The 14,799-nt window shown below is 36.4% G+C and overlaps 1 protein-coding gene and 2 non-coding genes across 4 annotated transcripts in view; 2 read left to right on the top strand and 1 right to left on the bottom strand.

Moving 5' to 3' along the window:
• On the bottom strand, positions 1–73 carry TRNAA-GGC (transfer RNA alanine (anticodon GGC)). The gene has a single exon. It is a non-coding gene; the product is annotated as a tRNA-Ala (tRNA).
• A 35-nt stretch (positions 74–108) lies between these two features.
• Positions 109–181, top strand: TRNAA-GGC (transfer RNA alanine (anticodon GGC)). Its single transcript has one exon. It is a non-coding gene; the product is annotated as a tRNA-Ala (tRNA).
• Positions 182–7,025: 6,844 nt separating this feature from the next.
• The window catches only part of LOC149419220 (uncharacterized), a 34,252-nt gene continuing 26,478 nt past the window's right edge, over positions 7,026–14,799 (top strand). The window contains exon 1 of one of the 2 annotated variants that reach the window (XM_089638155.1): positions 7,026–7,352. The gene's annotated coding sequence lies outside the window, so the exon portion shown is untranslated. Of the gene's footprint in view, positions 7,361–14,799 lie in introns of both variants that reach the window. The other variant, XM_089638154.1, reaches the window with a different exon arrangement.

Genomic DNA, 14,799 nt, shown 5'->3' with positions numbered 1-14,799 from the left:
TGACGCCAACGGGACTTGAACCCGTGTCCTTTCGATTGCCGGTCGACAGCTCTGACCACTGAGCTATGGCGGCTTGAACGGAGTAATTATTTCGCGGATAAGAGATAAGCCGCCATAGCTCAGTGGTCAGAGCTGTCGACCGGCAATCGAAAGGACACGGGTTCAAGTCCCGTTGGCGTCATGTATCTTTTATCAGGAGATTTTTCAATGTGGATGAGTGTTTCAGGCTAATAATTATTGCTTTTAAAAATAATTGTTACTCTTTGTGCTATGCATAGAAAAATCTTGTCTTAAACATTAGTTTAATCTTATTATTCACTGAGGGGACATTGCTGACTGAAAAATAAATATCTCCAGATTTCGTTACTTATTTATTATTTATTATTCCTACAAATTAGAGTAGATTTAATAATAATAATAAGAATTTATTCCAGAATGTATGCAGGGGTAGTGCAATGCAATACATTCCATATTTGAAATAATATACATAATTAATAATAATAATACATTGGTGATTCCGATAGGCACCAAAAGCGGAATTTAAGTGAAAAAAGATAAAATATAAACAAAAAAATTAGTGTAAACAGCCGTTTATGGAGGATATTTCGACATCTCCCGTCTCCAGAGGGCCATCAGAGGGAACTCTATCCAGGCAACCATGGCAGTGATGATTTTGTTACTTGATTCCTATGTGATGGCGGAGAAGCGCTCTGAAAGAGTGTACTCGTCCCTCTCTAGGAACATTTCCGTGGTGCTCCAGTATCTCGGTAGGCGGAATAGTTGGCGATAAGCATTATTGTAACTGACTTTTAGCTTATGACATTAGGATGCAGTGTAATCCACCCACAGTTCTGACGTGTACAGCGAAGTGCAAAATGCGTTGAAAACACAGACATAGGAATTAATAGACGAGAAGATAATGGCGAGGGGTAAAATCAACTGTTGAAGAACGAAGGGAGTGAAGCTGACTGTGATTCGTCAATAAATCAATCTGACAGTAAATAGGCATCTCGCATTATAATATCACCATTTACTTCTTAAAAGTAAAATCTGCTTTTGAATGAATAGACATTTTTACATGGGAGCGCAAATTACTCGCCACGTTATGAACAAATTTGCGAAGTACAAATTCGGCAAAAAAAATCGGTTCTATTTTCAGAGTCGAATATTTCGTTTAAGTATTTAGTTAAGACACTTTTATAAATGTTCATAATTTTCTTCCCAGCAACCAACCAGCTTTGTGTTTCGCGTCCAGACGTTTCTCGATGTGATAGTAACAACTGATTCATATTATACTATGTGAATATGCTTAAAATAATGCTTATATATGGAATGTAATACGACAATTGGGTTTATTCTCTTTTTCACATCTATTTTTACAAGTTTTCATAGTACAAGTCAACATTTTGCCGTGTTATTTCGTAAAATGAACCGATGATGCCTCGACCATAGTTCGCACAAGAATGATGACGTCACGTTTTCAAATTTCACTTGAGGCCATACGCGAGCACAGCCGGCTCCAATGGAACCGGTATGGGGAGTGGGGATAATACGCTTTTAATCACTTAGGGCAGGTCTACTAATATTCATATGTCTATGGTTGAAAAGTATCTTTTTCACGTTTGTACTGCAAAAGTGAAAACGCCTTGACAGCATACCTGCTCTAACGTAACGCTCTTCTTTGCCTTTCCATATCCGCGATGTCTTTCAGGTCGTCTGTGATTTGGTTATGTAGTTTTAGTGATTTGTCTTATATTATGTAGTATTGTGCTAGTCTCTATAATATTTTATGTTTACTAATATTATTTTAAATTCGCTAGTTTTTTTATTGTTCTTTTATATGATTTTTTTTTAATAATTTTTGATAGCTCACTTGATATATTCTGTTTTAAAATGCATGTAAAAGTTCGGCTGAGCGTAAAACCTAATAAAATAAAATAAAACTTAAAGGGCGGAGATGGTTTACATATAGTTCCCGTAAGCACTTAGGCTATAGGCCCATTGCACTATCTCCCATTTTACCTTAATCCTTTAACAGTCGCCCGGTCCCTTTTATAAAGTTCACCAGGGTTGTCATTGGATAGTGGCTGTGTCTTCTAGTTCCACAATGTGTCTGCCCAGGTCTCATATCTCTTCTCCAATACCCCTTGGTTCCCTGAAGGCCCCACAAGGGAAGAGAGCCTCATCTCTCCTCTCCAATCCCCTTTGGTTTCCTGAAGGCCCCACAAGAGAAGAGTTCATGGGGGTGGTCTCAGCTCTCCTCTCCACTCCTCCTTGGTTCCCTGTAGGCCTTACGATGGAGGAGTCCACTCCCCCTTGGTTCCCTGAAGGCCCCACGAAGGAAGAGGCCTTCGTCTCTCCTCTCCACTCCTTGGTTCCCTAAAGGCCCCACGATGGAAGAGGGTTTTGTCTCTCCTCTCCACTCCTTCTTGGTTCCCTGTAGGCCACGCGACGGAGGAGTCCACTCCTCCTTGGTTCCCTGGAAGAGGGAGTTTTCGAATGGTCCAATTTTCGTCCCACAATTATCTAGGGATATAGAAGGTCGACTCCAGCAGAGCCCCGAGTGCTGGGGTAAGGTTAAAATAATACGAGATGCGACCCTGTTTCTCGCAGGCACCTTCGTGACACTGTTCCCCAGGGTTGGTGGACGCGGAGGACTATCTCCCTGCAGCAGCTGGTCCAGTTTCTTCACCACCGAGGATTCTTGCTGCAGAGTCTCCATTTTTCTATCTTCGTCGAACGTCAAAGCGGTGCTGCCAAGGTCTGTTATCTATGTGAGGATATTGTGTCAGCGCTTTAATAGCAGCAGACACATGTCAGCGCTTTATTAGCAGCAGACACATACCTGAACGGATGACGAACCTCGTGCTGGCACTGTTGGTGGACGCGGTAGTCTCTCTCGCTGCAGCAGCTGGTCCAGCCTCTTCACCACCTAGGATTCTTGCTGCAGAGTCTCCATCTTCTGTCTTCATGTCACCTGTTCCTGTTCTTCATTTTACTTTACTTAACTTCACTTTATTTTGGTAATATTTATATTTTTTGTAATACCTGCATCAACTGTAAAGCGCCTCTCACAAAAGTGGCGCTATAAAAATTGTCCAATATTATAATTATTATTATTTAGCCTAAGCACGGTAGCTCACACCGTAGCTTGGGATGGCTATTGCATGTCGTGTTTCCGCTCCCTGAGCGATGAGTTCGCTCCCATTTCGTTACTTACCTAAAAAACAGAGAATTATAAGTAGCACACTTCAACAGCCACTGTATATTAAAATATGCACATGTTTTAGATCAAAGGTACCCAAACTGTGGCGCGCAAAAAAAGGTCAGGAGTCACTATTCAGTGGTATCTACCTACTTACTACTTAGTCATGAACATTGCATTCTGCCATGGACCTAAGAAGCCCTGGACAGAGTATAAGTGCGATTTTGTATGAATGGCATTGAAGTCAAATCTTGGGTGAGGAGAAATTGCCTAGCAGCCATCTTGTATGACTAACTTTTGAATTTATTTGTATGCAAAGAGGTGCATAATGAACTATCAATATTTTATTTTTGTGTTGAATGCAGTTATAACGGGTAATGATTTTTTTTGGGGTATTTGATGAGACAAGGATTGGGATCCGTCATTAAAAAAGACGATTTTGGCATTTTCTATACATCTCCCCTCTCAGCCCATTGTTCAAATTGTTCTCGAATTGCTCCATCCAGAGTTTTTAGGCCTATGCGTTCTGCTAGTGCTAGCACTAAATAATATTTCTGGGGTTAAAGCTAGAAATTTTAGGTAATTTGATTTAATGTCCCTTATTTGAATGCTTTGAAAATCTACGTCAGGTGTTCTACTTTATTGAAACTGTCGACCGGTCAGTGGCTGAGTTGGCATCGCGTTTGCTTCCCACCCAGGTGTTGTAAGTTCAATTCCTAGGCTGGCTAAGCATCCTATCACGACACAAGCAACATTTTCGCTTTCTGTAATTGTAGCAGGCAGGCGGCCGTGAGCCAAACGGCTGAGTAATATTTTTGCTCCCCTTATCACAACCAGTTGACGCCTAGGTGATCACTGTAATCAATAATATTCGGATGATTTGTATTTTTATGTAGCGCCGGTTTTACGAAAAATAATCTCACGGGTGATGTATTAGGGTTGTTATGTGTTAGGTATTATCAGCGCCTTGGAAATTCGGCGCCCGGACCGGATTGCTCCAATTGCACCTGCGTGGGGCCGGCCCTGGTAGTACGAGATTTAAAATTGTTGTCAGGTTATAAAAGTTGTAAAAGTAAAAAAAAATGTTTTTTACGTAAAAAAATCGAAAACAATTTTCGTTCCGGAGCGATTCACAAATTTGACAGCCCCAAATTTAAAGCTGCAAATCAGGAAGGGGAACCTGGGGCGACACGGGGTAGTTGAGCTTTGATTACAATTTTGTAATTTGAGTTATAAAATAATATTGAGTTTAAAAATAATAACACCATTATTTGTCAATTTTTACATTTATTCAGGGCCTGCCTTAAGCGGGCGCTATTCGGATCAGCCCACTCCGGACGCCGAATTGTCACGGCGCCAAGGTCCTGATAATACCTAACATTCCTAACATATCGCACTTGAGATTATTTTTCACAAAAACGTCTCCATACAAAAATACAAATGATCAGGAATATTATTGATTACAGTGATCACAAGAGGCGTCAAAATTTGACTCGCGCCATGCGCCGTTTGGGTGAGGGCCCTGCATTTATTTACTCATTTCTCCACAAACCGCGATGCACTACGAAGTAATGCAAAATCATGCATTTTTGGTAGAACAAATCTTGGCCTTTGAAATAATCGACCAATTTTGTGGTCAGTCTTTTTATCAACCTTCTGATTGCCGGTCAGGTGCTCTACCAATTGCGCTACGTCGGCTTATTAAAAAATATTCAGTATGTACTGGTATATTTCATTCAACGATTATTGCTTATGATTTTTTTCACTTTAAAAAATATCGGAAGACGACGGGTACAATTCCCGTCGGCGGCATGTATTTTTTCTCGGAAGATTTTTCCAATTTATATAGTGTTTCAGGCTAATAATTATTGCTTAAATATAATATGTTATTATTAAGACAATTTGTATATAATTTTGTAATTATATATATAATGTTAATTGACTGTCCTAAAACGGGAATCCTTCCTAGTTGGGCAGTCAAAAGCATAAAATGTAATCAATATTATAAAAAATAAATAAATATAGGTACTAACATTAAAGAGATCCTTGAATTGGCTTTTTGCCGTGTTTAGTGACCAGATTTGAATAGCCAGATACTTCCTCACCTTCCTCTTCCCCACCTTCTGAATGGTGGTCTTACACCAAGGTGATACTGAGAATAACTTCCACTCTGGAACATGCCGCAAGTATACTGTATATTATTTTCAATGAGAAATTTGTGAAAGAACACAAATTAAACAAATAAACTTTACTTTATTTTTGGTACAATATCTTACATTTCTTAGTACAATTTAGGGTAATTATTTACCTACGACTACCGTTTGAGAAAATATTCCGTACATGTTAGGTTAGGTTGGATTAGGTAGAATTAAATCACAAACCAGTCTATACAAACCTAGCGTAGCCCACAAACTACTTGAAAACTGGGATATAACTCTAAAGGGGACGCGAGCAGGCGTTATTAAAGGGGCAATTTTTTGTAGTAGTAAAAACGGTAGTCGTAGGTAAATATTTACCCAATTTAGTAATGTTGGCCTCACTGGGTGGCTTACCCGTACTGAGACCATTTACTATTAATATTACGGTACCTTAGTTTGACAAGTGCAGACAAGCGAATGCTTATGCGCAGAATTCACACATGGATTCGCCAGATCGGCTCGGTCCATCTATCCGCTGTCCGTCACGAGCCGATCCGTGTGTGAATGTACGCAACAGATCGGCTCGCGGTCGATGAGCATGACCATAAATAAACCACCCACAGCATGACGGGATTCAGTGATGGCATGACCATTTTTTTTACCTAGATTTCAGATCAAAATTCCCCTAGATTTCAGAATGAGTTTGTTTATGGTGAATTTCAACGTTTTCTGAATTCCCCAGAATATTTGAAAATTTACTTAGTTGTGAATTTTCCCTTTATCCTAACATGTATTTTTCCCTAGGGAAATACTGAAATGTTGTGACTATTTAAAGCAAAGCTTAATGCTAAATCACTATTTTGATTAATCTTTAACACGAATTGGTGTACATTATGAATACCAAAAAATATGTTTTAGATAAATTGAGGGTTTCCTATCGTTTCGCTTGAGTAGAATACAAATAAAAAAATAAATTACTCAATAAAAAATATAAATGTAAACTACTATATAAACTATTTTTTCAATGTACATGTATATGAATGTACAATGTATATGAAAACTACTTTTAAAAAATACAGTATTATAGCTAAGATTATCTGAGACAGTTTCACTTGATTAACTCCTTTGCTTTCTTATAAAATTATTTACAAAATAAATAAAAAACAGTTTTGTGCTTGAAATCGAACGTTTCTAGACTCCGTTTGTCATGCGATTTTAATGCCTATTACCTACAATATAAGGTATACCAAGAATATACACATTTTGGCCTGTAGCTTCCTCTTAAGGTCAAAATACTGGAGACATTTTTGTCTGAAATTTTCTACTCTTCCCCCCTAGGATAAAAATTTGTTCTAGGGGAAATTTGCCTCTAAAATTCTCGGGCCACCTCCCCTACCAGGATTCTAAAATATGGTGAAAAAGAAATTCTGTTGGAATTCGGCACTAAGTACCTCATACAAACTCATTCTGAAATCTAGGGAAATAAAATTTGTATGTATAACATCGCTGCATGAAATGCTCGCCACTCGAATGTCCGAATGTTCGGATGTTAGGATACCGCGTGCGAATTTGCATTCGTGTGTGAATTCTGTGTTATATAGCATTAGTAGCTATATCGCCAGAAATGCCGGGATTGCCGGGAAGTGAAGTTTGTTTATCGTAAACAGAACGGGAAACGGGAGAGAGAAGAGAGAGACCGAAGAGGGAGTGGACAACACGGAGACCGAGCATCATGATTATCTCGGAATATGTAGATATAGCTACATAATATACTATGAATTATGTATATTATACTGGAATTATACAAGACGCAAGTAGAATTTCGTTGAAATTATGTCAGTTTCCAGCGGCCAGTCGAAGAGTGAATACATATTTATCACGTTGATTTATACCGCAATGTGAAATATCGAAGTGTGGACAGTAGTTGTTTTCTAGAGGAATAATCGCCAAGATTTACTATTATTTGTTGTATGAAAGTTCGCTGAGAAATTTCATCACTGAAAACTTTCGTAAGTGGGTAAGTACTAATTATTACTAATAAATTGAATAAACATCAGTCTGTTCAATCGTGATGTAAACTAGTCCCAGCTAGAGCTCGTACGGACTGCATCGACGTTCGTCCTCTTCCTTCTCACGCGTCTTGTTTGAAAACGAAAGAAAGACAGAAGATACTAGAACGATGTCGTGACGTACGATCTCTCGCTGGGACTAGTGTATACATTAATAAGGTTACCATTAAACATTTATTTCTCCGTCACCTCATCTCCTCAAATAGGTAGGTACTATATATATATATTTTTTAACTTTAATAACATAGTACCTACCAACCTAGTTTATTATTATTAATTTAGTACTCACTTTTGCATTTCTCAAAATACTTAAGTACCCACCTATTTATTGAAAGGAAATGAGTTTAGATAAGAAATAAATATTTAATATTTTGATAATAAATTACTGTAAATCATCGTGTAAGTATTGTTTTTAAGGGTGGGCGATTTTTATCTAAAACCAAATTGATTGTGTATTTAAATGAGGTTCATCAACCCTCCGCAGATAGTAAGTTGGTGGTAACTGAGATTATAACTTAATATATATATATATAGTAGGTAATTGAGATTATAATCCACTGCTTCCGGTTTTATTTGTTCATGGTGATAGACATATTTATAGTGATTAAAAGCTGGAATTTCAAAATTGATGAATTTGTATAGATCTGTTTCCTTCAAAATATAGTAAAAGCAATGAAGTTACAATATCTCTAGACTTGCTATTGTCTCACAAATTCAACATAAAATGTGGCAAGTAAGAAAAAGAAAGACAGACATTCAAAGAATAAATGCGTATGAACGAAATAAATGATAGCGGGCGGCGTTTACGTATTTGCGTTGAATACTTTCTACATTTCGGGTGTGACTGAGATAACAATATACGCTTACTCGCTTACAGTAAGACGAATACGGAATTCTGTATTAGACGACCTACTGCGGTTAGGTTGTCCTTCTTATACACGTGTTGCTACGTTCGCTATCTCACTCTCTCTAATGGCGGTGAAAATCTTCGAGAAACAATCGAAATAATTGTATTTTTAAATTTTCACGTGTAGCAAACACTTTGTGAGTATTCGCAATTATTAATTAGAGTAAAATAACTTTGTTTTTAACACCACTTTATGTATTTTCAATATATAAATCAACGAGTTTCGGTTCACCCTGAACCTTCATCATTTATATAACCTTGTAAACATATTCAATATGTTTTTATATAACCCTGATGAAGGTTCAGGGTGAACCGAAACCGGTTGGTTTATATATTTCAATAAATACAATAAAGTGGCGTTAAAAATAAAGATATTTTATTCTAATTGTATTTTTTAAATAATAAAATAATTTTGGGTGTATTCATAAATAAAATCTTATTTCTTGGTTTTTACTAGTGTTTTCCCAGTAACGAAAATATGTTTTCATCACACACGACAGCATTTTGGCGCTTTTTTAAGGCAATTTACTTACACGACGACACGACCTTACGCAACGCGACAGTTTAGTATTAAAACTATAAAAATCTCCAAATTTCTAAGTACTCCAATTGACTTGCTTTTGGCTTGCCAATGTGAGATGTCATTGAGCAAAAGCTATTATTTCGCGAAGGCGATACTGAAATATTCTATAGTAAATATATAATTACAACGTAATAATATTTGATTTAAATTAATTATTGATAAAACTGTTGTTATTATTTTATATTCGCGATTGTTTCCCCGTTTTCATAACGTTTTGCACATGCGCACAATTTAAAATGTGCTTGAATTTTTATAGGTACCTACTTATATACTTATTATTGAGTTGTTTAACACAAACAAAACTTCTAGAATTCCCTTTACGTCGGCATATCAAATGAAATAAAAAGTCGTCCGTTTGCTTTAGGTACTATAGCTAATCAGTTTCTGAGAAATTTTATCCAAACATTGCAAATTCCTTGGTAAGTAAGTACAAAACAATGTAACCAAATACAAAGCATTTATTACGCAGTCACACGGGGACCTACTCACGTACTGGAAATGTGAAATAAAAGCATTTTTTTTAAATAATATAAGGAGGTAAAATCTCTGGAATAAATAACCTTGAAAATCGATGAGCCAACATTATATTCGAAATTCGAATCGTTGGGTACATACATTTTATATATTTTAGTTAGGTACTTAGGTAGGTACCTACTTACGATGACGATTTCGTGAAAAACATTTTAATAATTATTATAGTAATAGCTGACGTGTACCCGGTGTTGCTGGGGGTTATTCTTATAGCCCAGCTACACTACTCGCGAAGTTGACCGAATACGATAGTGTGGGCACGAACTTCGCTTCGCTTCGGGCATCTTCGCTTCGCTTCGCTAGACTTCCGATTGTTGTCGGTAAATGCACCCGAGTCAAAGGACTCGAAGCGTCACGGCATAAATAAACCAATCACTGACTGGTTGGACTGAGTTACTCGCGAAGTACACGAGTGTGTGGGCACGCACTTCGAACTTCGTCGAAGACTTCGTCGAAGCGTCGAAGCGTCGAAGCGAGTAGTGTAGCGGCCGCTTTAGGAGAAAGACATATGCCATCGGATTTTTCTGTAGACCTTTTTAAGATATACAATTCCGTAGTATATTGTTTTGATGCATCTCCTAAGGTTTAGCCAGCCTTAGCAATGTAAGTGCCCGAAAATATATTTTTACGACTTACGACTTAATTTTCTACAAATATACTATGCATATTTCATATACAAAAACCTTTCGGGAGAAATTCTCTAAATGATAGTGAAAACACTATCCAAATCTATTGCGTAGTTTAGAAGAACTAAGCGCACAAACAGACAGACGCGGATAGCGAATTTGTTTTTATACTATTTAGAGATATTCAATCACGTGTGTACCTAACATCTAAAACATAATTTAAAATTATAAGGTACTTAGCTAAGCGCAAAATGAACGAAAATAATTTGCAACGAAATCTTAGTTTCAAAATAGTACCCATGCTATAAATATAAGCTATTTTTAATCATTAACGTCATAACAAAATCCAGCTCGGTGCAATTCTACCGTCAAAGCATCATCAGAGCGTAAACGCGTGCTTTTGATATTCTCTAGTAGGTAGGTACATATTGGGTGCTCATAGATTTAAAAAAAACTACTAATCATTTGTGGACTGGGCCGCCGCCTGTATCCGAAAACAGTAAAAAGCCACCCCTATAAGTATTTTTGATTCGAAGAACATTTTCCGTTAAACATACATGAGTAGGTATCAACTATACTAGTTAAAACATTACATCCTGAAATAGTGTTCGATCGGTTCGTGTAAGAATACGAATCGGAGGCTCTGCTTGACTAATTTAGTTTTATTGCAATTAAAACATACTTTAACTAAAATAGTAAACCATTAAAATATTAAACCTACAAACTAATAACCAACGAAAATACCCGATCATTTTTCTGTGACCCTCGTATTTTGTTCTCCTTATAGGCTTATCTTTGAAGCAAGACAAACTCAATAAAAACTATTCTAATATTTCAACTTGGAATATTTTTATTTTATTTATTTAACGTATTTCAACATGTACATACTATTTTAATAGTAATTTATTTAAATTCACGCGTTATTATTATATTACTAGTATTTTTTACTCTGCCGACTTTTGCGCTCCAAATAAAAATAGCGAGAACGCAAAAAGTCGAAATCTGGAATTTTGTAGACAAAAACAACGACAACGCCGAAAATGTTTTCGTCAGGCTACCTTCTCGCACTCCTGGTAGGATCAGAGACCATTTTTTTCAATTTACGGATAAAGTTAATTTTTATCAGATAATTCGGTTTCTCTCGGATCGAAATCGATGTATGCGATACTTACGGCATACGGCCATCTAAGTGCCTCGCAAGACGCAAACATTTAAGTTACCTACCAGGGCCGGCTTTGAGCCAAGCGGCGCTTGGCTCTAGTACTATTTTGACGCCCCTTGTCAAAACCAGTAGACGCATATGCAAGGCCAGCCCTGGGCCAAAAGGAGCCTGGCGCGGATAAAATGATGGCGTCCTTTGTCAAAACCAGTAGACGCCTAGGCCCTAGGTAGATGTGACCACTGTAATCAATCATATTGGGTAGATTTTTAATTTTGAAATAATAAATAATCTTGAGTGTTAGGTATTATCACCGCCTTGGTGCCTCGACAATTCGGCGCCCGGAGCGGATTGCCCCAATTACCCCCTCGTGGTTCCGGCCCTGGTAAATACCTGCCTAACCAGAATCATAATAAAATTTCATAATGCTGTAATTATTTTTATTATGAATTAGTTTACCCATCTATTTATTTAATTTGTAAGAATTTCACGACTTTGATCACGATGGAATTTCATAAATAATAATGAATTCCACCACGAATTCTGTTTTGATAATTAGAAATTCTTAAACATAAAAAAGCGATCGAATTTCCCTTGGCAAGTTCCTCTCAACCTAACCTAAATCAACATTAATATGTTTAGGAATAATTCCTCAAATAATCCATTAGTGTTCTTCTTTTTTTACCAACCCATCGTGTTTATGTAGTTATCCGTTGGGTTAGGTCAAGTTAAGAGGGGCGTGTTTCTTGTTTATTTGTGGTCGTGTCCCAAGAACATTTCGATGGTGAGCATGTTGACACAACCGCGAAAGGCAGATTTATTTTCGCTTGAATTTTCATGAGTCGTGAGATGCAAAACCCGCTCTGGAAATTTATGCTGGTCAAAAATCCATCCACAAAAAACTACGTTTATTTGAAGTAAATTGAAAATAAATAAAATATGATTATTTATATTTTAAAATTTATATTTATATTTTAAATGCATAGATATTTACAGAATAAAAAATTCCAATAACAAAGATACATTATACAAATACACATTAGCATGAAAGGAATATTCTTTTTATATTCAAGGTGTTCCAAACAGTTTTTATATTCAAGGGGTTCTGTGACGTATGTTAACTCTACATACTCAATAATAACAATGCTTGTATTATAATATTTATTTGTAAGAAGACTATCACGGTTCTGGACTGAGAGGCTCATTCCCGCTCATACGATCTCTTATATACGTCTCGTACTCGCTGTCTCGCTCTCATGCTGTCCCCCTTACACACATACACCACACCCCCACACTTAAATCATAATTACATCTTTTTATTTTTACAAATTTATATAAGCCAAATATATTTAATTATTTCCATTATGTATTTAATTTCCAATTTATATGTAATTATGTATGTTCTTGACTCTTCATTCGGTGTAGCATGGGCGTTGTCCTCGAGGGCGTAACCTCCCCTCCCATGGTGTAGGTGACCTGCAAAAATCAGAGGAATTAGGAAACTTGGTCATGTCCACGTCCGAGAGTGGACCCAGGTCCAGCAAATCATCAGACCCGTCACTCTCCCCCCACCTAACCTTCCTCTCTGAAATTTGATCATGGTGGCGTTTCCACACTTGTCCTGTAGACATAATTTTTACTAAATAAACCCTATTCCCCAATCTTTTATAAATTTCTCCTAATATCCATTTGTTTTTATCACTTCTCAAATCCCTGGTTAAAACTTTAGATCCAACATCAAAGTGCTTTTTAATTTTTTTTCCTCTATAATACTTTTTTTGTTTTTGCTGACTCAATAACATCTTATCTTTAATCGTGTTATCAATCCCTTTAAAACCTTGACCTTCAACATTATCTAATATTGGAATGATTGTATTAAAAATTGATCTAATTTTCCTTCCCAAAATTAATTTACTAGGTTCAATCCCCGTAGACATAGAAGGCGTATTCCTAATATCAACCAAAAATGTTAAAAGTTTATCCTCAAAATCAGCAGGCAATTTATTATTTATCATAATTTTTTTTTAAAAATTCTTTACCGTTTTAACCCCATTTTCGGCAAGTCCGTTAGAAGCTGGATGGTTGACAGGAGATGTCAACGATTTAATATTAAAATTATGACAAAATTCCTTAAAAACTGTTGAAGTGAACGCTGTACCATTGTCACTTACTATCTGCTCCGGAATTCCGAAATTAGAAAATAATCTTTTCAAAACTTTTATTGTACAAAACGAATCTACTTTATTTACGATGTGACAGTCTATCCATTTTGTAGTTGCATCAACGATTATCAAAAAATTGTAACCACCAAAAGGTCCCATGAAATCAATATGCAATCTATTCCATATTAATCCACTGATTGGCCACGGCTGTAACTCAACTTTACATGGAGTGGGTAAACACTCCAAGCATCGAACGCACTGCTTCACAGTTGCTTCTACCTCTGAGTTCATCCCTAACCAAAAAAAATAATTTCGAGCAAGATTTTTAGATTTAACAATACCTAAATGCGATTGATGTATGAAATTCAATATGATTTCCCTTAATTCCCTCGGAACCACAAATTTATTATTATAAAATAAACACGAGTCATAAGTCGATAATTTATTTCTAAAATACCAGAATTTTAACAAGTCATCCTTTAAAAACTTTTTATCCGGCCAACCATTGATTACGAACCCAATAATGGTTGCTATGTTTACATCTTTAATCGAAAACTGCTTCATCGTTTCTTTTGAAATTGTCGTTTCCGCCTCAATTATATTTAAAAAATCCGATTCAATCTTATCAACGTTCAGACTACCAATATAATTTAAGAAATATTCGCTACCGTCGACCTCGTCGATACAATCACTTAAATTATTATTACTATTGACCGGCAACCTAGATAAGAAATCCGCTTTGTTCTCACCCGACTTGACATATTCTATATTATAGTCAAATGTTTGTAAAATCAGCGCATAGCGCTGTAGCCTATTTGCCGCTAGTATTGGCACTTGTTTTTCAGTGTTCAAAATATGTACCAAAGCTTTATTATCACAAGTTAGAACGAATTTATTACCATATAAATATTGAAAGAATTTTTTTAATCCAAATATTATTGCACACGCTTCCTTATCTAGAATGGAATACCTCAATTCCGTTTTTGACAATAAACGGCTAGCGAATGCAATCGGTCTTTCCATGCCATTCTCATATACGTGACATATAATAGCAGATATACCTATATCACTCGCGTCTGTAATTAGCTTGATAGGTAATTGTGGGTCAAAATGCACCAAAATATTGTCTGACGTCAGCAGTTTCTTAACTTGCTCAAACGCAATATTGCATTCCTGAGACCATACAAATTTTATCCCTTTTTTCAACAATTGGTATAAAGGAGACAAAATACCTGACACATTCTGTATAAAAGACCTATAGTAGGAAATAACTCCCAGCAAACTTCTAAGTTCCGAAACATTTTTCGGTACACTCATTTGGGTAATAGCATATATTTTATTTTCTAAAGGCATAACTCCTTTCTGCGAAATTCTATAACCTAAATATTCTATCTCTGTTTCTAGAAAAGAACACTTATT

The sequence above is a fragment of the Hesperophylax consimilis genome, chromosome 12 (genome assembly GCF_061612785.1).
Source record: "Hesperophylax consimilis isolate HC1 chromosome 12, BYU_Hcon_1.0, whole genome shotgun sequence".
NCBI classification, from domain to species: Eukaryota; Metazoa; Arthropoda; class Insecta; order Trichoptera; family Limnephilidae; genus Hesperophylax; species Hesperophylax consimilis.
This window is presented reverse-complemented; position numbering and strand designations above follow the sequence as displayed.